This window comes from Panthera leo, chromosome B3 (genome assembly GCF_018350215.1).
Source record: "Panthera leo isolate Ple1 chromosome B3, P.leo_Ple1_pat1.1, whole genome shotgun sequence".
In the NCBI taxonomy this organism is placed as follows: Eukaryota; Metazoa; Chordata; class Mammalia; order Carnivora; family Felidae; genus Panthera; species Panthera leo.
The window spans coordinates 92,476,439-92,501,338 of NC_056684.1; positions in this window are offsets into that span (position 1 = coordinate 92,476,439).

A 24,900-nucleotide genomic window follows, 5' to 3' on the forward strand; every position below is an offset into this window, starting at 1 on the left:
TGGTACAAGTCAGACTACAGATTGATTTCTTTGGAGCCAGATATTTACCCATGGTGTAATCAGATGTGGCTAGGGATAGGCAGTTATGTGGTATAAATAGGAGTACAAAGGCAGGAAAGAGGGATGATGGGAGTGGATGAAAAGTGGCTTTTTTAGAAAGAGACTGAAAGAGAATACTAGTCTGCTTATCTAGTACATTAAACCCCTTACGTTTGCTTTCAAACATATGTTTTTCCAAATTTTCGATAATTGTCTCCCCTAAATGATCTAATAACTATATGAACAACTGTAAAGACAGTCTTCCCTTAATATAAGAATAGAATGAAATAGGATGAAACTTAACAGAAGACCATGGGGGAGGGGAAGGGAAAAAAAAGGTTAGAGAGGGAGGGAGCCAAACCATAAGAGACTCTTCAAAACTGAGAATAAACTGAGGGTTGATGGGGGGTGGGAGGGAGAGGAAAGTAGGTGATGGGCATTGAGGAAGGCACCTGCTGGGATTAGCACTGGGTGTTGTATGGAAACCAATTTGACAATAAATGTCATAATTAAAAAAAAAAGAATGAAATAGGATGGGGTGAGATGGGATGGGATGGGATGGGATGGGATGGGATGGGATGGGATGGGATGGGATGGGATAGAATAGAATAGAATAGAATAGAAGAATAGAATAGAATAGAATAGAATAGAATAGAATAGAATAGAATAGAATAGAATAGAATAAAGCAGAATAGGAAATATCATAGCAAATGAAACATTATAAAGGTCAGTATTGTTTCTGGAAACTTTTGTTTCTGTTTATACACACACACCATACATACCTATATTGCTAAAACATGATGCAAAATGTACTTCTTAAACATCAATTTCTGTAATTTCTTTTCAGCTGTCTCCAAGCATCAACTGCAGGCAGAAGGGAATTCCTGTGACATAATTATATAATGTGTTTCCTTTTGTTTCTCAGAGCCAGATAGTTTGTAACCTAAGTCTGTCTTTTTCATGCTGTAAGTTACCCAATGCTCAAAATATAAGCATTCAACCCCACCATCCTTGGATTTTCTATCTCTTTAAATTATTCTATGATAGTAAATTCCCAAGCATCCCAAATAAATGACTGGCAACATAAAGATTGTTAGTTTCCAATTTTCAGATACAAAGGGATGATTTATTCCCATTTATCCCAATGAAATCCAGTAACATATCCAAGTATTTCATATTCTCTATGCCCCTTACTTTCCAACATCACTCTCTGCCTTAGTCTCTGTTCATGTAAGGATATAAATTTCTCAGCAGTTTGAGCAAACAGAACAACCCACCCTCAGTAAAGATAGGGCCTGGAAGTCTGTAAAGAAATAAAATCAGGATTTTGTTCTCTTTCTCTTAAGAGACAGTTTTAGCTTTTAAGATTCAGCATTTTAAAAATTCTGAATTTTGCAGTGGTTAGAAAAGAGAAGTTTCTGAAATTAGTAATTAGCCAATTATAGTACTGAACAAAGTTATGCAAGAAGAGCATAAAATGCAAAATTAAAATCAGTCAACATTTGGGCGCCTGGGTGGCACAGTCCATCGGGCGTCCCACTTTGGCTCAGGACAAGATCTCTTGGTTGGAGGGTTGGAGCCCCACATCAGGCTCTGTGCTGCCGGCTCAGAGCGTGGAGCCTGCTTCAGATTCGGTGTCTCCCTCTCTCTCTGCCCCTCCCCCACTCATGGTCTGTCTCTGTCTCTCTCTCTCAAAAATAAATAAACATTAAAAAGTTTTTTTAAAAAAATCAGCAAACATTTCCCACTGAAATCTAACCACGAATTTTGCCCAAGTCTTATCAAGCAGAGACTAAAGGATGCTATCTGAAACACCATGGGTATAGGATATATAGTCGATTGCATGTCTCTATCCTAGTACTTAACCATATAATAAATTCTCTATGTACATTTTAGTAATCCTTATTAGACTATAAGCTCTTCTTGGCAAGGATACATAACTTATTCAGCTTTGTCTAACAGAATGCCAAGCACACAGTAGGTGCTCTGTACTAGTCTATCTTCCACATGCTGTATAGTGTACTCAATCTTCGGTAATCTATCTGCTAGTTTATAAGTCTTTGAACTCAAGAATTCTTCTAGATATCATTACAGCTACCTCTCTGGACTAGGTAGACTGCAATTCACAATGGAGTTAAGATTCTGGTGCCTATAAAAGACAAACCAAACAAGAATACTCCTACAGAATGTCCTATAGAACACTCCTGATACCACAAAGTGACTTATACATGTATAATAGTACAGCCAATCACGTTTCATGTTCCATATTCATGAGTCTGTCATCTCCAAACTAGCACATCACAGTTAATAAGAGGCAGAAAACGTTAAATACGGTTCCAATTCCATCACTTATCAGCCCCACGACTTCAGACAAATAACTAGTTGCCCTTGCTTTAGATACTTCATTTATAAAATCAGGGCAAACTAATTTTTTATCTCATATAATACAAGAAAATATTGTTTTTAAGCATGTTGTGTAACACATAGTGAGCAAGCAATAATTCATAGTTTCTATCATCATCCTTATCATCATCATCACCATCACCACTTTTAGAAAAGGAAGAAAGAGGAGGAGGAGAAAAAGTGCCCATGTTACATTTTGAAGTAGCACAAGCAGTTTCTTTAAGGAAAAGAACATCTCTACTAACTACGGAAGTCTTCTACTGGCATTCTACTCGAAAAACTTGTGGGCATCAACATACATCGGTATAAGAAAAAAATACTGGTACGAGAAGACTTACTGGTATAAGTGCCTTCTTTTTAGATTCAGCAAGAGCTCATTTTTCTGATTATAGATGTTTTTTTCTTTCTTATGGAACACATAATTATATCTTTTCTAATTAAAATAAGCCTTTGCAAAGGTCTAAAAACCTGTCTCCAAAGTGAAGTTGTGGAAAATTTGTATCCAAATTACCACCATGGTCAAAAGGATAGTGCAATAGTTTTGATAACTATATGTGGAACTTGGAGGCTTTCCAAAATCATGAGAAGTTCCACAGATACGTCCCATAACCTTAAAACTAGTAAGCCAAATTTCTTTTTATATTAAGGGATAAAACACATACATTTGAAGTCAGGCAATAAAATCGGGACTGAAATAGTTCAAGAAAAAATTAAATATGGGCAATGATTTAAACAGATACTCCACAAAAGATATGCAAATGGACAATAAGCACATGGAACGATGTTCAACATCATTAATAATTAGGTAAATTCAAATTAAAACTACAACAATATGTTACTAAATAACATACCAGAATGACTAAAATTTAACTAAAGACTGATAACACCAAATGGTAGTGAGGATGTGCAGTAACCGGAATTTTTATACATTGTTGGTGGGAATGTAAAACTATCCCAGCACTTTGGGAAAAGGTCTAGCAATTTCTAATAAAAGTGAAGATATTTCTTTACTTCAAAAGTGAAGATAGCCAGCAATTTCAATCCTAAGTATTTACCTAATAAAAATGTTAAAAACACATATCTATAAAAGAAAGTATACACAAAAATACTCATAATGCATTATATACCAAAATAGAAACAGTGCAGATATCCATCTCATCAATATGAAAAAGAATGAGCAAAACTGCTATATAGTCATACAATGGAATACTAACCAACAATGAAAAGAAGCAATCTCTCATGGGTGATTCTCAGAACATAACACTGTGAATGAAGCATTACACAAAAGAGTATATACACTGTATGACTTCATTTATCCCACGTTCTAGAACAGGCAAAACATTATTCTATGGGGAAAAAACAAACAGAGCAATTGTTAACTCTCTAGGCAGTGAGATGGAGATTCACTGAGAAGGAACAGAAGGGCTCTTAATGGGGCAAAGGAAATGGTACACATTTTATTAGAGCTTTGAGTTACACAGATATATACATTTATTATAACTTTTCTATTGTTCAGTTAAGACTTGTGGATTATATTTTATGAAAACTTTTCATCAAAAGAAAGACTATAAACAAATAGTGAACTCTTCCATAATATACATGAAATATTTGGGAAGAAGTGTACTGGTGCCTGTAATTTACTTTAAAATATACCCAAAAGGGACACTTGCGTGGCTCTATCAGTTGAGTATCAGACTTTGGCTCAGGTCATGATTTCACAGTTCATGAGTTTGAGCCCCACATAGGGCTCACTGTTGTCAGCCTGTCAGCACAGAGCCCACTTTGGATCCCCCATCCCTTCTGTCCCTATGTGTCTGCCCCTCACCCACTTGTGCTTTCCAAAAAACAAATATTTTTAAAAATTACCCATAAAGTAAGACAGATTGGCTGATATTTACAGTGATATATACATGAATAGATGCATGACAAAGTATTAGTAAAGTACTGATGAAAGAATTTTGGTGGTAAGTGTATAGAAGCTCATAGTAACATTTTTTAAAGTTGGTTATATATTTGATATGTTTTCTGACAATCTATTGGCAAAAAAGATACTGCTACTAGTTTAAATTTCATTCTTATTTCTATTAAAACCCAAATATCCAATTCCTTGCTATTGGCAGCAAACCATCATAAATTCACTTTATCTATAACTTTACAGAAATATATATATTTTCAAAGAGAAAACAAAATATATTTTATTTAAGATTAAACCTGGTCGGGGGACCTGGGTGGCTCAGTCAGTTGAGCGTCCGACTTCGGCTCAGGTCATGATCTCCTTGTCTGTGAGTTTGAGCCCCAAATCGGGCTCTGTGCTGACAGCTTGAACCCTGGAGCCTGCTTGGGATTCTGTGTCTCCCTCTCTCTCTGCCCCTCCCCCGCTCATGCTCTGTCTCTCTCTCAAAAATAAATAAACATAAAAAAAAAAGATTGGGGCGCCTGGGTGGCTCAGTCGGTTAAGCGGCCGACTTCGGCTCAGGTCATGATCTCGTGGTCCATGAGTTCGAGCCCCACGTCGGGCTCTGTGCTCACAGCTCAGAGCCTGGAGCCTGTTTCAGATTCTGTGTCTCCCTCTCTCTCTGATCCTCTCCCATTCATGCTCTGTCTCTCTCTGTCTCAAAAATAAATAAACGTTAAAAAAAAATTAAGAAAAAAAAAACACTTTAAAAAAAAAAAAGATTAAACCTGGGTCACAAATATTTCACCTAAGGTCAATGGACTAATATTTAGATAAACAAAAGAGGAAAAATAGAACTTTGAAAATGTTATTGTTATGGTTTAAAACTAAATTTATGAAAATTAGAAGAAAAAATTCTTATTTAAAATTTGTCTTACAAAAACATAAATATTATAATGTTTTCCTCTTATAATAAAGATTTATACAACCCTGAGATTGTAAATATTTGTAAAGAATCCCAAAATTAATTTTTTAGAAAACCTGGGGAAATTTTATCTTCATATTGTTTTGACATTCTAATTCTGTTTGAATTTTCACTCTCATAAACTGGGATCAAAATTTACTATATTGTTGGGTAGTTTTAGTTCTGGACTAGAAAAACAAAAAGTGAAAATGGTCTCAATAAAAACAAATTTTTACTTTAAAACAAATTTTAAAAATAAAATTAGAACTTACCTAATCAAGAAAAAATTCATAATTATCCCTTACAATGAAGAATGTAAAATCACCATATACAATGTAAATTATTTACAGTCACATCAGAAAAATATAAGGTGATGAATTATTTTCAGGGGTATCCCTTTTCAGCTTTTTCCTTCTTATTCAGTTATTCAAAGGCACCAGTTAAGAAACTTGCATGATAACTGGGGATCTGTCATCAACAATATATGACTTAGAGTTCTGAGTATATCCTCCTTTGTCCAAATATTTTCAAAGGTTCAGGTCTAAACACGAGTGATGTATTAGCTTTGCTGAAGTAGCAGACAAAACCCCCAAATCTCAGTGATTTACAACAATATTTCTTTTTCATCCACATTGCATGCAAGTTGTAATCAGCTATGTCACTGCTAAGTAGGTCTCCTCATTCCTATACCCTCTTTAAGATATGCCACTTTTACTACAGAGGGTAAGAGCAAGAGAAGCTTTCCAAAAACCTGTGCCATCTCTTAAAGCTTCTGCCCAAAAGCTGTGGAATATCACATTGGCTCATCTGCAACACAGAGAGAACAGCAAGGACTCAAAAGCAAAAGTCTTGAGTCTAATACATAATCTAAGGAACAGGTAACCAATACCTTTTAAAGTAAAACAAATTTGCTGGATTTGGGGAGAAAGTTAACATAGAAAAAGAAGGATTACCATAGTATGAAATAATTGTCTTCTTTCTTGGGGAGATGACTTTCCTGTTTACTCTCTGCTAGAGTGCCAGTACTTTCCTGTTTAAATAAAAGGGTACTGAAGAGAAAAGAACTACCCTCTTGCCCATGACATCTATCAGAAAGCAAAACATCAATGGGAACAGAAGTAGAGACAAAAAAAATTAAAGTAAAAAATAAAATTATATACCATGTACAAGAAAAGGAAAGTATGCAAGAAAACAAGCTAAAAGAGACATTATGTATCTATATCTGTATCTATATCTATATGAAAGGAACATCATTTTCTCAAGCCTTGGAGATCTCCAATAAACTAAGTTCTTTGAAGAATGGGTCAAAACTGAAGAAAATGAGCTCAATTAATGATGGGGAAGAACAGTATAGAATGAATTGTTCACTTTAAAATTCCAACTCTGTTACCTACAAAACCAAAATTTTAGACAAATGAATAAATCCTATATATGAAAACAATCAAATTAAAAATTAGTTCTTAGATTATACCCCAGAGAAAACTTACTGACTTTCAAAAACCTTCTCAAAGAACACATCAAACTTGCTTTCAGTTAATTATCTGAAAATCAACATAAGTACTATTTTTTTTGTCTTTTTAAATATAGACTTTAATGCCAACAATAAAATTCTACTCTATTTTTATACTGAATTTCCATGGTTTTTAAAGAAAAATACCCTTCATTGAATTGAAGAATTGAAAGAGAGATTTGCTCAATATTTGAAACACCAAGAAGAAACTGAATAGATATGCTTCTTGAATATAAAACTTTAAAGAATAACTCTCAGAATCATTGCTCAGTATAATGTACTTGAAGTGTTCATCATCAAAGTCAGTTATGTATACAGCAAATTAATGCTAAAAAAAATTCCCTTCACTTGACTTAATGAAACTCCTAAAATATAAGAGCTTTCAAAATGAGTTCAAGGAAAAACATCAAATACCATGCAAATTGGATGAATTCAAAATCCCATTGGGAAGTTTGGGTAAAAAGTTGTTTCCTTGCTGATTTTCATACTTTACTGAAGAGAAATCTGAGAAAATAAAATTAGATTTAATTACCAGAGATAACTTTCATAAAATCACTTTGGAGAATCTGAGAGTAAAAATTTTCCCTTATTACCCAGAAAAATAAACATTTTTGTACATCTTTTTAAAGTTATCTTACATGAACTTTTGCCTGTGAATGAAAAATTGCACTGTAGACTTAACCTTCAAAGTTACCTATACTGTCATTTATCTTCCACACTACTAAGGAGCCAAAAAAGTAGGCTCATGATTTGCAGAAAATATTATGTGATAATGAAAAACAATCTCTTAAAGAAAAATTTTTCTTCTAAAGTCACTATTTGCTCACTTTTTAAAAACATTTCAAAGATCACTTAATGGCTCCTCTGGTTCAGGATAGCATTCTGAGCAATCAGATTTATTTGTCTTCCTATTGCCCAACCTTATTATAACAACAGTGCACAATACAGAAGAAATATACAAATGTATTGAAAACTGGAGGGCAAACTAATTATCCATGGAATACCCACCATAAATTCAAAACTTCTTCTAAGGACTGTGGATACATAGAGGATAATTTGTACCGGATCCTGCTCTCACAGAGCTTTTATTCAGGTGTGAAAGATATAAATACGCTTATAAATGAACAGGGAAAATGTTAGAGTCATTGGTGCCACATAGTGAATTACTATGCCAGTGCAAGGGACTTGGAAGTCATCTCGGATGAGTATTTAGAAATAACCTCTTTGAAAAGAGAGGCACCAAAAGTTTTGACACCAAAGCTGAGGCCTGAAAACCACTAGGTGAACAAAAGAATCACACTCTACGTAGAGGTAACAGATTACAAAGCCCGACAGTAGGAATCAGACAGGTATGCTTGAGTAACAGGTAGACGGCTATCGTGCCTGGAACATACTGGATAAGGGAAAGAGAAGTATAAGTGAGATCGAAAGCGAAGCGAGAGCCAGATAATGGAGGGCTCGTTAAGTCAGAGAAGAGTTAGGTTTATTCTAAAAGTAATGCAAAACTACTGGAGGATTTAAGCAACAGAGTGACACTGCCCTATTTGCTATTTAAAGCCATGAAAATGCATGAGATCACCTGAGAAATGTGTGCAGATGAGGAGAGAGCTGGACCCTGCAGAACACTATGTACTTGCGAAGCAACAGAGGAAGAAGGGGCCAATGAGGCATCTGAGAAGGAGCTAACAAGAAGAGACAAAGACTAGAGATGTCAATCCAGTCATACTCGTACATTCACAAACATGAACAAACAACCAAAAATAACCAATTAGTACAAGAACAATCAATGAAAATGAATGAAACAACTGACTTGAGTGGAAACAGGAAATTTAAAGATCACATGGAAAAACTGTCTAATCAGAGGATTTTTTATATGTTCATTATATCCAGCAAATAAGAATAACCTGCAATAATAAATTGCATTCAGAAAATAACAGGGATGCCTGGCTAGTTCAGTCAGTTGAGCGTCTGACTTCAGTTCAGGTCATGATCCCATGGTTCATGAGATCAAGGGCTCACTGCTGTCAGCATGACAGATCGGATCGGATCACTGCTTCAGATCCTCTGTGCTCCTCTCTTTCTGCTCCTCTCCAGCATGCTCTCTCAAAAATAAAATAAACATTTTTAAAAAAGAAAATAAAGTGTTCATAAAGTGTTAAAATGATTGGTGAAATATTTTTTTCCAAAAAAACGAATAAAAAGCTAAAAGATAAAGATAAGGAAATATCTCAGAACATAGAACAGAATCATTCCATAAACAAAGCATGGATCATTTAATGAAAACAATATAATAAAACTAAATACTACAAACTAAGGGCCACACACAAACTCAGATGCTTATGGGGTGGGGGGCATAAAGTAAATGTAAATGTGTCAAAATGACTGGGAAGAAATGAGCATAAGCAGCCTCATCGAAAGGGAGAAGTTATGGGGCGCCTGGGTGGCTCAGTCGGTTGAGCGGCCGACTTCGGCTCAGGTCACGATCTCGTGGTCCGTGAGTTCGAGCCCCGCGTCGGGCTCTGTGCTGACAGCTCAGAGCCTGGAGCCTGTTTCGGATTCTGTGTCTCCCTCTCTCTGACCCTCCCCCATTCATGCTCTGTCTCTCTCTGACTCAAAAATAAATAAATGTTAAAAAAAAAAAATTTTTTTTTAAATAAAAAAAAAAAAAGGAAGAAGTTATTCCTCTGCTCCAACCAATTACAACCACACAGAAATGTGGGTCCAATACCATTTTTCTAGAAAAGAAAAACAAAGGAGAATATTTATATGAAATTTCCCTATTTTCACATATTAGCTATCAGTTTGATTTCCTTTAGAAATAAAGAGTCATCATGTGGGTCAAGCATGTGGGTCAAACCTAATACCTCTGAATACCTAGATCTGGGCCTCCAACCATCAGTCTTCAACTTTTATAATTTAAACACTGACTATGGAAAAGGAGGTAGAGCTGGCAAATCTTGGGGGGGAGGAGGGAGGGAGGGGTAGGGGCGTGGGGAAGAGATGGAAAAGAAAAGGAAGGAAGTGTAAGAGCACTGATTTCTTCCTGCCGCTCCAGACAAGTCAAAAGATACTGCCTCAAATCTGTGGATGCCGAAATAGAAATTTAAGTATAATTTACTGAGTAAGAGAATTAACATATAATAATGTGACTAATAGAAATATGAGAGTAAGGAGAAAATGTTGGTAGAAAGTCTGTCAATACCTTCCATGTGCTCGATTTGACCAAGAAATAAAGTGTAGCCATTTCATTGAGAGTTCCAGAGACATGCACTGCAGGACCTTCAAATAGGGTGTCAGCAGTTGTTCCTTCTGAGGAAGGGACGGGAGGCAAGAGAAAGTAAAAATACTAAAGAAACTTCAACTTTTCATTTTATGCCACTTCGGAAAGTTTTAAATTTTATTTCCATACACACGTATTACCTTTCAAATAAAACAACTTCAGAAAGCACAAAATGACCATATGGTATTTTAAGAGTATATTTGAACAGGATGACTGTGTTTGTCTTAAACGAAGCAAGAATACTATTCTGTACCTTGTACGCTGTCTCTTAAAGAAGTTATCAAAACATAATCTGAGTTTATGGGGGCAGCTAGGTGATTCAGTCCGTTAAGCATCCAACTTCTGCCCAGGTCATGATCCCACGGTTCACAAATTTGAACCCCGTGTTGGGCTCTGTGCTGACAGCTCAGAGCCTGGAGCCTGTTTCAGATTCTGTGTGTGTCTCTCTCTCTGCCCGTCTTCCATTCTCACTCTGTCTCTCTCTCTTAAAAATAAACATAAAAAACCCACAATCTGAGTTTAGGCTCGATTAAAAAAAAAAACAAAACCTCTTAATATCTAAATCCTTTTGCTAGTCAGAAATTAAAATTCTATACTACGTGAGTTTTCCTCTTTGTCTTGACTGACAGGAAAGAGCCAAGCCAGTGCCCCAATTCTACCAATCACCTCATGCTAGGGGTCTGTTCACCTCATCCCCTCTGCTATATTTGGATGCTATATTTTCCTTCTATCCCTAATTGCTTTATTTTGCATTATGCCTAATCTCATAAGCCACTTCAAATCTTTTCAGAAATAGGCAGGATGTAAATTCCAAGTAAAGGAGATAAAATAAAAAGTTTTAAAACTTGAGAAACTTTTAAGAACTTCTCTGGTGACCTAAATATAGCCTTTTTAGTCAAACATTTGTAAAATTGAGAAATTTTACATAAAAACCACGAATTGTAAAATTGCCTAAAAAATAAAGTCTATTAAAAAAACACAAAATTAAAAATAGTAAGAGTACTCATGTGTAGTTGTATATTCATTAGTAAAACAATTATAAATAAAAAAGCAACATCAGGGTAATACTTTCAAATACCTTCTCAAAGTCACAATAAAATCTATATATTATTTTTAAAAACAAATTATGTTAAAGTTTATTATATTATATATGATATATAGAATTCTACTATTACATAACACACACACACACACACACACACACACATACATTTTTGAGGATTTTTACAATTGAGTTACCTATATTGGGCTTATTTCTCTGGCATGCACACTCTTAATAGCCTCAATACCTAAATCAGTTCTTTTATTGTTTTTCTCTAAGGTAAGTAAGATGCTGTAATTATTTTGTGACTCATTTTATCTTTAATTACTTTGTGCTGTTTCTTACAAAAAAAGTTTTGTAGGAAAAAGACTGGATTTGGATTCTTGTGCATAGGTTTTGAAACCAGAGCTTTAATCACAATTTTCTAATTAAGTAAATGAAATATTAAGTAATGATTCACATGACTGGGGAAAAAGTTCTATCCAAATGCAAGTGCTACTCTTTAAAACCATCTAGCCACTTACTGCTATTGCCATCTTTTTCCAGAAGACCTGATTTGATTCTTGCTCACTATGTTTTACCTAAAAATAGATTAGCTGAGTTTGAGAAAGACTCATCATTATTCAACACTTCTCTGGCTAGAACAATTCCAGTCCTATCAAGGCAAGCTCAGAAAGCACTTCCTCTGTAGGAATTTGAGACTTTGGCTTGGGTTTAAACTCAAAACCTAAATTGTAGTTGTATTTTTTCTGATTAGTCTCACCAACAATTGTGTAAAAATCAGCCAGACTACACAATCATCTGATTTCATCATTTGTCAAGATGATAAGATCATCAGAACTAAATCAGCTATACCGAAGTTCAATTCTTTTGAGTAATGCAGATTGGTGCTGTAATAAGCAATAGTAGTAGAAAATAATGCAATCAAGGATATTCCCAAATGTATACATTACTTACATTACCTTCACATGTAAAACTTAGTTCTTAGAAAATTCAGATTACTAGAAACTAAAGAATGTATAAACAATAAAATGGATTTGTACTTTTAAATCCTACTCTTTAGCCTATCAAAATTATATAGCACCATGTATAAAAAACATCCTAATGAATAACTATATTTTAGTTACTTAACAAAATTATTGATAGTTGTTTTGAGTCTTCTTATGACCTCTAACACATCAATCATCCATGGCTATAGAAGTTTCAAGGTAGAAAATCAATATTTTAAAGACATCAGTTCCTCCTTGGTATCCTGTCTGGCCTTTCCTCCTGACTGGGACTACCAATAACTCACCTTCTCACTCAAGCTGAACCCAACATCTTGAACCAATTGTGATCTTACACAGAATAGGGCCTATTGTAACATCCTGAAATTTAATATAAGATTATTGGTCATAATCCTTCAACTCAGAATTTTTTAGGCTTTCCCTCCTACACTTGAATTTTAGTCCTTATTGTCCTGCATGGTTTCCTGTGTTTCTGTCCGTTTTTCCTTTAATTTGGTTGACTAGGATGTTATAGGTTTGATTTGGATTCCATGCCTAGATAGTGACTCTCTAGCATACACCCTAGGCTCCTGTGTTGAGCTTCCTCTAAGAAGGAAGGATTAGATAATAAGGGAAGCCGACCAACTAGAAATTTTTGCCATTTTTGGTGGACTCCCAAAAACATCCATTCTAGGTCCTTTGCCTAGATTTCTCTGAGCAGTAAGGATTAAAAAGAAGAGAAATCCAGAACTTTTTACCACTCTTGTTAGACTCCCAAAGATCCATGATCTTGAATGTTAAGCAAATCACTTAGCTGATAAGTGAAGTCTAGGCAACTGTTTAGCAGGCACATCTCAACTGTATTATTCTCTCCCTGACATCATGTGCAAAGCATGTCTGATTAGGTGCCATAGTTCTTGAGGCAGATTATATTTCCTAAAGATGGCTATAATAATAGCTCTCATGCTCTTGTAAAGGTGGCTTTGGTATTCTTCCATTAAGATATGGACACTATTTCTCCACCCCCTTAAATCTAAGCAGACCCTAAATAAACTACTTTCACCAACAGCTTACAGTAGAGTGATACTATGCCCATTTCAGTATAGACTTGAATTGGCCTAGAAGAGTCTACTTTGTGTATCTTGAAAGTCAGCCACCATGTTAGAAATGTGAGCACCTTGTACTATCATGTAACAAGAAGCCCAAACCATGTGGAGAGACTGGAAGGTGAGATACAGTGTCAAAAGAGGTAAGCCAGGGAGCTCAAAAGAGGTAAGCCAGGGAACCCTAGATATGCACAAGAAAAAAAACCATCTTGAACAGTCCACCCAGTGGAGCTTGCAGATGACTCAGGTCTCAGGGGCTATCTGCATACAGCCACACAAGAAAAGCCAAAATCTCAGCCCAGTCAACCACAGAACCATGATAAATAGTAATAAGTTGTTTCAAATCACTATTTGCAGGATGGTTGTTATATAGACAATCAGAACTGCAGTATTCATGAATTCAAGATTTTATAAATCTTCATCATTGACAGCTTTTACGAGGGTTCTCTTGTATACATATGGATTAAAAGATTTAAAAATGCAACTTCCCAAACAATTCTCTAATTAGAAATGCCACCAAGCAATAGGTAAAGAGATGATCATCAAAAGAGTATTTAGAAAAATAACATAGAACATAAGTTTCAGGGACTTTCAACCTTCCTCAACTGAAATACATTGCTATCATTTGCATTTGATTCATTACTGCAGTAAAAACTACGTGTGAGGAAAGAAGCATATGAAATGAGGGTGAAGGGGCAGCAACAAGAATCTTATCTTGAAACAACCCCCAGACCATTTGTAATCATCTCCTCCATCTGTTAATCATTAGTGAAATATTTAATAGAAATTAAAGCATATTCACATGCTTCCTTATCTATGGTGAATGATGCTTAGTGAGTTTGAAAAGGAACTAATCAGTAATTTTGATTTATACAATTTCTTAAAAAAGTGATAGTCATTTCTAACCAAACTTTATTGTGAGACTTTTTCTAGCTCCACACATCATGAGATACAATCTATGAAATTGTGATGCTGATAATCCCACTTCCATTATTTGCCAGCTGTATAATCTTGGGCAAGTTATTTAATCTCTTTGTGCCTCAATTCCATCATCTGAAAAAATAGGAATGATAATGGTACATACCTTCCTTAGGTAAGGAAGATTGAGTTAATAAAGTACAGTAACAGTTCCTGGAAGTAGTAGGCACCATATAAGTGTTAGCATTACTATTTAATCATTTTATTCATTATATTAGGAGCATTTGATTGATTGCAGAATGGTTGTAACAAACCCTGATAGCAAATGAATTTCACTAGACAAATAGCCTAAATTCTCCTTAGAAATTCAATATATGGAAAGCATTTGTTAAACAGGATTCTAAGTAGTGATTATTCTTACTGCTCTTTTGATCAATTTTATAAAAGTAAGAAGGGCAGTTTGATTCCAACTCACTGCGTAACTTCAAACGGTGATACCCTAACCCAGAAATGTCAAAGTGAGCTGACCTAAGGAAGGAGTGTGCTGCCTCATCCAAAGTGAACACCAGGACCCCAGCTCACTTACTGAACAGTTTCAGCTGGACTCTGTTTCCTTTAAAAGGAAGTGGAGTTGTCAACTGAAATGCACTTTGTTTGGTCAAACATCTGATCCAGTAAAAAGCCGTCATAAAAGCTAAAGGTAATTAAGACTCAGATCCCAGGCCTGTCATTCCAAAAAGCAAGCACCAAAAGACAGTTTGCTAGAGTTCTGCCATTTGTTTTTAGGCGAGCAAGATAAGAATGCTGTATACATAGTTTATGCTTCATGATTCAGTGCTTCTTGCTGCTAACTACTGAAGCTGAGAAGCTCAATATTCACAAAAAGATAGTACTAACAATGACAGCCTTGCTGGTTCTTTATCCAACATCCATTCTCCCCTCCTGCCTCAGTAACTGAATGCCAGTTTTAAAAAAACAGCCAGCATGCATTATAAACATTTTATTCTAATTTAAAATGTGTAAGGGTAGACTTACTCTCCTGTCTTTTGATGCTATGCCAAAGTCCTTTCTTTGAATGTCTCTATTGATTGTAATCTTCCATTATCTTTCTTGCATAAATCACTCATAATTCATCTTCTAAAATTTCCAGCTTCACCTTCTTTCAAGAGGAAAGAAGACGTTTGGGAGGCAATGAATGTGCATCCTTTCACAGTTTGACAATTTTTCCAGGCTTTTACAGTTGTTTCCCTACATCTAATTTGACAATATTTTTTTAAAATAAAATTCGTCTTCATGGTGTATTTCCAAAGTGTAAACTTTATTTTCATAAAAATAAAAACTTTCTTCTTCCTCGCTTAAATGTTTATTATGAGTTTAGGTAATATTTAGTTAAATGATATAATTATATTGACATGTGAGGAATATGCAGGTTTGGGAGCAAATAAAATGAAATCTTATCAAGAAAAAAAGTCTCAACTAGAGGGACCAAAATGAACAGTCATATATGATATGAACCCCATAATCATAGTGATCTATGATGATTCATTCACCACAACTATTCAGCATTAGAACAATTGAGAGATATAATGGAGAATTTAGTTTTACCTAACAAGTGATTAAGTAGAGGTTGGATTTGTGAGATTTGTACCACAAGAGATATCCTATAGATTTTTTAAAATATTTACCACCTCTTCATAATAATAGACATTTTTTCAAGGTATGAATTTCTCAAACAGCCTTTCTTATTTCTTTGATCTTGGTGTTTAAAGAATAAAAAAATGTCCCTGAGACAATCTCATGACTTGACTTCTAGGAGGAGATCCAGCTACTTGTCACTCTGATGGGTTGAATTGTATTCCCTAAAAATTCATATCTTGATGTTCTAGCCTCGTACCTCAGAATAAGTCCTTATACGGAAAAGGGTCATTGCAGATGTAGTCAGTTAAGATGAGGTCATACTGACGTAGGGTAGGCCCCTAATCCAGGAATGGTGTCCTTATTTAAAAAGGGGAAGTGTGAAGACAGAACTACACACAGGGAGAACACCATGTGAACAGGAAACAGAGATGGAAGTGACGGATCTCCAAAATGAAGAATGACAAAAATTGCCAGAAAACCGGGCTATGAGAGAGACATGGGACAGACTCTCCCATCTTGTCCTCAGAAACCAATCCTGGCAACTCCTCAATCTCAGACTTCTAGCCTCCGGAACTGTGAGACAAGAAAGTTCCTTTGTTTAAGCCACCTGTTTTGTGTTACTTTGTTATGGCAGTCCAAGGAAACTAATACAGTTACTTGTTGGACCAGTTTATCCTTAGGTTAGAATCACATTAAGTTTAAATCTGATTCTGATTTCCATTTGTTTGTCCTTTGCCACTCTTCATATATGTCACATCTTTTCTTTAATAGGCAAAGTATTTTCTTATTTCCTCATATGGCATCCTTTTAAGTTCCTTCACTATCCCAGTCTCTTTTCTCCTAATATATTCCTAAATATAATCTGGTGCCTAAAACTGAAAATGGCATATGGTCTGGCTAATGTAAAGTAGAGCAAAGAATGAATCACCCTTGTTCCAGACACGATTCTTTCAAATGACACAGCCCAAGGTGGCAATTTTGGCAACCACATTAAACTGTTTACCCACATTAAATTAAAATCTTAGTTTCCACACATACTTCTCCTAAGCCATGTCTTCGGAATTTTGTCCTTGTCATCACTAATTTGGGGCAGGGGGGAGGGGAGTGGGAAGGGGTCCCTTAATAAAACTTTAATGTTTATTCCTGGAAAACCTCATTCTGTTGCTCTGTCACAGCATTCTAACATATTGAGTTTGACTTGGAATCTAGTTCATTCAAATCACTAGCAAAATTGTTGAAATGTACAGAGCAAGGACAGATTCCCTAAGTCACATTACCAGAAACTTTCTCCAAGTCAGCATTTATCTGTTAAGTGGCAACCTGGGATATACCTTATCAATCAGTTACCAAGAAACATAGCTGTACTAACACCAAGTCCATATCTCTTCCGAAGTTTCAAGAAACTTTCAATTACTTTAATAAAATCCAGATAAGCTTTGTATCTACCCTTCCTCTGATCTACCGGCCTAGCAATTCTGTCAAAAAAAGGAAATAGAGCTAGTGTGGCATCACTTGTTCTTGGAGAAACCAGACTGACTCTTAGTGATCCCTGCTAAGGAATGCAACATTTTCATTTCTTTAAGAAATTGACTTCCAAATTTAGCTGAAATCATATCAAAATTCATTATGTGGTTTTCTCTTCATAAATCTAAATGAGCTGCAACGTTTAGCATATTTAATATAATCATGATAAAATTAAATTTTAGTTCATTTTAGAAAGTCAACCTGAAATTGCCTGAAGGATGGATAAGAAATTTTTTTAAACATTTATTTATTTTTTGAGAGACAGAGAGAGAGCACGAGTGGGGAGGGGCAGAGAGAGAGGGAGACACAGAATCCAAAGCAGGCTCCAGGCTCCAAGCTATCAGGACAGAGCCCAATGGGGGGCTTGAACTCATGAACTGTGAGATCATGACCTGAACTGAAGTCAGATGCTTAACCAACTGAGCCAAACAGGTGCCCCAGGAATGTTTTTCGATGAAAAATACATTTCAAGCTTGCAGGACTGCAGATGTTTTGATCATGTGAAAAGAAGCTACTAAACATACTTTTGAACAAATGCAATTTGTCTTAGAACTGTGAATTAGTGACTTAGAACTTCAGCACTGTCTTCCTAATAGCTATCTCGAGCATTGTATCCTGGTTTTACCTCTAATTCTTCATTTACACTTTTTCCTTAGATAGCCACTTGGCTCAGTCCCTAGCTTCTTCTAGGATTTTGTTTAAAAGACCTCCTACCCCCTCTCTTAAAAAACCACACCTCATCACTTTCTATCCCCTTTCTTTATTTTCTTTGTAATACTCATCACTCAGCATTTTTTATATTTGCTTGTTTATTTATATATACTCTTTCCCTTTCACTAGAATGTAAACTATACAACAGTAATCAAGAGTAATCAAGAGTTGGATACTTAATCTACTGAGCCACCCAGGCGCCCCTATGCATGCTTACTCTTTAAGAGACATCATCTATGGAGTGCCTGAGTGGCTCACTCAGTTAAGCATCTAACTTTGGCTCAGGTCATGATTTCACAGTTCCTGAGTTTGAGCCCCAAGTCAGGCTCTATGTTGACAGCAAGGAGGCTGCTTGGGATTCTCTCTCTTTGCCCTTGCCTCACTCATGCTTTCTCTCTCTCTCTCTCTCAAGATAAATAAACTCAGATATCTCAAGATAAATGTCTCAGAAAAGAGACATAATCTGTAAGTATAAAATGATATAATTATCCAACAAAACTATCACATGAATTGCTTACAAAATGAAGTCAAAATATTACCATTTCTGTAATTAACCTGTTTTTCTCATTTATTATATAAGTCCATTCTTTATTCAAATTCTAGTATAAGATCTGATTTAGGAAGAAACTCATCTGCTCTCTTTATCTTCCATTTTATCTTGACTCTCCCATCTTTACCGTATTGGAATTCCCTCCCTTATGTATCCTTATTGCCTATGCTATGAATCTTTATCTTTTATAATCAGAAAAAGAAAAAGTTCCTTAAATCAGTAGTTTTTTAAATAAGTGCCTAGTTTGGGTTTGATTTGAGCTTCCAACTTTTTTCTTGGCTTATATTATTAGCATTGCATTTAATATTCATTAGAAATACATAATGCCTCTGAACAATAGATAATGACTACCACTCTTCCTATTGACAATGCCTGAAAGTCCCAAGGTTCATTTAGAAGAGAAGAAAATGTGGTACTATTAAAGATTAGCACAAAACTGTAAAAAACTTACTCTCCTCAGTGAAATGTGGGAAGGAGAACACACATAAGTTACTTTAATGCAGTGTTGAAACTGAACCAACCAGCCAAGCTAATGAGTAAATAAGCAGCTGATGCATACATGTAATATTTATTAATCAAATTATTCTAGTGTCAAGAAAACTAATACTTTATAAAGTAAATGCACCTTACAGTTTACAAAATACTCCTACATAATTTCAATTCCAAGATGAGTTAACTACATCAGTATATGCCATTTTTAGGATGCAAGTTTCTCCAGGAAGCCCCAGTTTTTGCATTAGCGAAACAGTTTTTACAATGTCAATCCTTTAAAGTCTGCTAAGACAACAGAGCACTCTCATTCTTTGTCACTTGCATTTTATGGAGGAGGGAGATGACAGGTGGGGATGTAGTGTGGAGAAAATATGAGGTCTGGGGAATGTGACGGCGATTAAATGGTTGCAATGAGATCAAGATCTATCTCTGGCCCCACTTCTAATCTCTTCTCTGTCCATCTTGACTGGGAACTTCAAAAAGATATTGACTGATCTTTGCATGTTATTGACCATTCTACAGAAGGCCTAAAGGACTATAGTTGTTTATGAATCCTATATCAAAAGTTATTGGGATAGGGTGATACTGAATAGCGATTAATTGCATTGGAACTAGAGAACATGTAAAGATATATAAAAACACCTTCATCATCAGATTCCTTATAAACCAGGTCATAACTCTTTGAAACACAGTGAAGAATGAAGCTCACATTTTCTATGCAGCAGTAAGGAGTAAACATGTGGGAGAGTTTATAGCTATTTATGTCCTTCTGAGCATCACCTTGATTGATGTTAGTATATTAACCCAGGTAAGCAAATTTTAAAGAAAAAAAAATTATGGTTTGCTATTGGCTATTTTACTCAACCAGAGCTGAAAAGAGAGGGAAAAATTAATAGTTATGAAAGGTGCTGAGGAGAAAACATATTTACCCATCTATAAATCCTGTTTCAAGGCTTTCTTATTTTAAAACAGCATTATTGATCAGACTGTGTTAACTTTGCCCTTTGGCAACTTATTTAAAGGAAAACATTTCACTTGCTGTGATCTAAAGTAATGTTTACCATTGTAGTTTACATTTAATGTACTGTAGTCATTTTTAAAGTGATTTTATTTGTCATGTTGAGATATTGTTTTCTTTTTTATTTTCATTTTGAACTGGTCAATTCTAAAAGTCTCTCATTTAAGTTTTTCAGAACAGACTATTGTTTTTTGAGAGTATGCTAAATAAATAATAACAAAAGAAGAATTAAATAATGAACATAAAAGTGAGATGAGGAAATAAACATTACAGAAGATTGGGCTGCATCCCTCATGAAATATATAAATATAATATAATAAAATATAAAATATAAACTTCAATTTCTCAGTCTACTGAAAAAATTGGTATGACTATTTTACTGGTCTTTAAGATTCTAAAATGCTCAGGAGGAAATTTAATCCAACTGATATTACAAAGTAAAAAATAATAAAAAAGAATTAGTAAAAGATTTGCCAAAGATGACAGTACAATCTCTTGTTTCTATTCTTGGAAGGAGGAGAAGTTTATAATTCATTTTAATTTTACTTCTCTTGCTACCAGTATGTTTCTCATTTGTTCAGAAATTATATGGATTCTATGGATGTGTTCATGAATGAGACTTTTCTTGATGGAAAGTGAAGTCATCATATTAGAAGGGTTCTCATGAGGGAATCAGTTTCTCTTTGCTTCCAGGTTGCATCATTTTTTTAGATTTCCTTAAAAGTTAGGCTCAAATGTTTCCAGAAATAGACATTTCACCTTAGCAACAAACTCCCTTGCAATCAGTACTGCACAGGGGAAGAACACAGACTGTATAGTCAAAGAGATCTGAGTGACTGGAAGGAAAAAAAAGTATTCCAAGAGGAGAAAAAAGTGAAGTGAGTAGTGTGTGGTTGAGAATTTAAAGCAGAGAGGTAGAAGAAGAGAAGGAGAGCGAGCACATGGAAAAAGATGTGCATGTATTGTTATGAAAATGAAGAGAATTTAACTTCAATATATATTTATTCTATTACTATTCCTGAACGTTTTACCAGAATAAGAATATTTAGTACTATCAAAAACTTAATTTCTTTTTTAGGAAAAGAAAAACCTATTGAGATCCTTACTGACATTTTAAATAAGACTAGACTTACATTCCATTCATATCTAAAAACTTCTTTTGTCCAAAATCATTATAATGTGCACCTTTATAAAATGTCCACATTGTTTTGAAATTCATGCACATGGATAAAGAAGTATCTTACCATGCGACGTCCTTGGAGAAGAGTGAGCCAAAGCCTAATGTCTTATTAAGGTGATGTTCTCAACTAATTTAGTTGCTACAAGGTAATGTTTCAATCTTACATATTGGAAGTTATCCACAAATCCAATAATATTGGAATCATCCAGAAAATGTTTACTGTATTCTGAAAATGATCTCTTATAGAACTACCACAAGGAAACTACATTCTGTAAGGAAGACAAATTCTATAGCATATTTTACCCACACTGGGTATATTTTTGCTTTTCTAGTAGAGAGGAAATGAAAAATCCTTTGGCTTAAAATATCACCTGCAGTCATTCAACCTTGCAAAACTCTTTGCTGGATGAGATGTGTTTATTCAGCTTTTCAGTGTAGTGCATCGAGTTAGGATTAAGAGCTCTACAGAAACTTCAATGACATAAAAAAAAAAAAAAGCATGTTTCCTCATCCTTGTAACAATCACACAGTGACATGTAGTGGTGTTATTTGTATGACCTTGAGAATCTACTTTCTAAAATTGGTGAAGCACTGGCTTTGTGTCCAGTGTGCTTAGTTCTTAATAACAGATGGTCCTCACCCTACCGTACCTGCGGTCCCATTCTATTTCAGTCGTACATCATGGATCTGGAATACAGCAAGGACTGTATGCGAGCACACGTGCTCATGGAGGCCATCTGCAATACCCATCTTTATCAAAAGAAGACTAGAAACCTAGTAGAAAATCATTTTAAACTTGCTTCCTGAAAGCATAGTAGGGCAGGAAACAATGCATATAAACCCTCCTGTCTTTCACTCTGTTGCAGCATATTAAATAAGTGAGGGACCAGCAAGTGCCCTTCAGTACAAATCAACAACCTGCGAAAGGTGTTGCTCTTAACAACTGGAAACCTCAGGGTCCTGAGTTGCAGAAGCTGTCTTTTAAAGGGTTCCAGCTGTCATCTTCTTCACATCAGTGAAGCATATTAATCTCTTCCATATTGTTTGACAAAGCTGTGGATAATTATCTTCTCATCTCCACAATGTTTTCACAGGAATCATTTATGAAGTGGCAAGGTTTAGTGGGAAACAATAGCTAAACTTTCTGTGGGAAAAGGGAGTATATCTGGTACATGAAAAGCTCACATCCTCTCAGTCGGTTGGTTTTTAGTTTTAGTGGAATTTAGATAACCACCAAACATGTAATTCACATGGAATTTTACTGTCTTATGCAGTATAAAACCTGAACAACCATACTTGCCAGTCCTACAGACTCTCTCAGGTTGTTATTATTTAACAACAGGAGGCATTTTTAAAAAAAATCTACTATCACTGTGTCACAAAGGAAAGAACATATGAACATCCAAAAGCAGGAGGTACCTAATCTCAGAAGATAACATAGGCTTTTAAGTGGAATAACCTTAGCTTCATGAAAAGCTCCTTGCATTCCCATAATATCATATTCCCCTTACATCCCAGGCTGATGACAGAAAATGTTTCTCATACTCCATAGATCAGGGTTTGGAAAATACTGCTTTTAAGTGATACTTCAGAAAAAAAAAGTCTTTTAACAGTTGATGAAAATTAAGGTTCATCATTTCTATAGCATGCAGTTATATCCTTGAAAGAATGACTTACCTGCGGCTGCCAAAATCAGTGACAGATTTTGACACAAGCTGTGAAGGAGGCATCTGTGTGACTAATGGCCTGGCGCACACATTCACTTGGTGGCTGAGTGCCAGTATTTTATCTGGATGGTTAGCTTCAGATTCAATTCCTGAATGGGACTCTGAAAGCAATGTAATTCCTATGGATTCTATCTTCTTATCTCTAGACTCCATTTTCTCCTCACCCACCCCATTGCCAGATGCTTCTCTTTCCAATTCTCCAAAAAGACTTTTTTTCCTCAGTAGAGGACCAGAGGAAACAAAAAGTGGGCCACTGGAGGTAGAATGCGTGCCAGACAGACAGTGACACATCATTGAGACATAATATGACGTGGATTTCTATGAAATGTTATTTATGCATAGATTTACCTGTAGACCAAAGCATTCTGCCCTATAAGTGAAGTGAGTCCCTCTTGTTCTTCCAGGAACTACTGACCTTCTAGACTCCACACGTCTTCTTTGAAGACTTGTTTTAGTCCTCCCCCATCCTACCCAGAACAAAGGGTAAATTAGATGAAAGTCAAATAAGATGAAGCCAGACATGAAATTAGGCCTCAAAATACATGTTGGGAACTCCTGCATGCTTTCCAGGAATGGGTTAAAACTTTTGCTTTATACTTGCTAGCAAATTACTCAAAGGCAGAAGCACAACCAGTTATGATTCAGTGTTTATGTGCTGATAGGCAAACCAGTTGCAAAGTAGAACACTTCCGCGGCTGGTACCGACATGAGAGAAAAATTTTTCCTATGGGCCCTCATAAAGAGAAAACTGTGTAATGCCATGAAGAATCATTAACAATAGCCTCATAGTAAACACAGTGGGTTTCTAAGATCTGTTCCTTCTGTCATCATTCAGAATGAGATTATGGCAAAATGCCACAGCACAATTTAGTGAAAGCATTCTCATGAGGACCGGACAGTGTTCCAGAAATTTCTGCCTGTCTTTTTTAGATGAGTAGATTTAAGAGTAACCAGGTGAATGGGCAAACTGCATGTCCTTCAGACAATCTTTAATAAATACTGTTTCTCCCAGCTGAGCTTCTGATTAGCGTTGAATGGCAGTGAGCTGAAGATTATATTCCCTGACAAGTACCTGGAGTACAACTATTCTGTCTTTCCAGTTAAATGCAAAGCCATATGTTTTAACAGCTCCTCAACCCAGAGGCCAGATTGACATTTTCTTAGGGAAGCTGATGAGTCTGACAAGGACAAATGCTTGAAGAGAAAGCCACTCCATCTGCACAAAGAGATAAACAAAGGAGGACCCACTGGTAGAGCCAAGATTCTTTTCAAAAAGTAGTTACTCTCCTGCTCAGAAACAAAAAGATGATCAAAGTGCCAAAGATCATGTGCCACATGATAAGACAATAACAATTTTAGGCTATGATAATTTTAATCCTTTAACAAAATACCATGCTCACTTGTAGGAATCAAATTTTGTTCCATCCTGCTACCACCACCTGTTTCCAAGGATATATCATCTCAATCTCCTCCAAAGGAAAGTGAGTGCTACTCAAAACCAAAGACATTTTTTGTCCATTTTGCTAGTAAGTGGGTATCCATTGTGGTAAGGGAATTAAAGACCAGAAAAATGGCTGACTTTCTGTCTTACACATGCTTAATTGTGAAAGAATGGGAAGTTCAAATAGGGTTGGATGTTACCCTTCTGAGAGAAATTCCAGCCATTACTCTTTCCTTTCCTCCCTTCTCACTCTTCCTCACATACATGGTAAGATGGTCTGAGAGAGTGTTGGTAGGAACCTTTGCCTCCATAAAAATGCTGGAATAGGCAGATTACTCTGGCTCTTCTCTCACTTTAAGGAGAAAGTATTTTGCTGTCACTACTGTCACCAAAATGGGCAAGAGGAGCTAACCACTGGTTCAACCTAAATCATCAAAGTTTCATCTAGGAATTTGGAATAAAAGCTTTTGCTGTGGA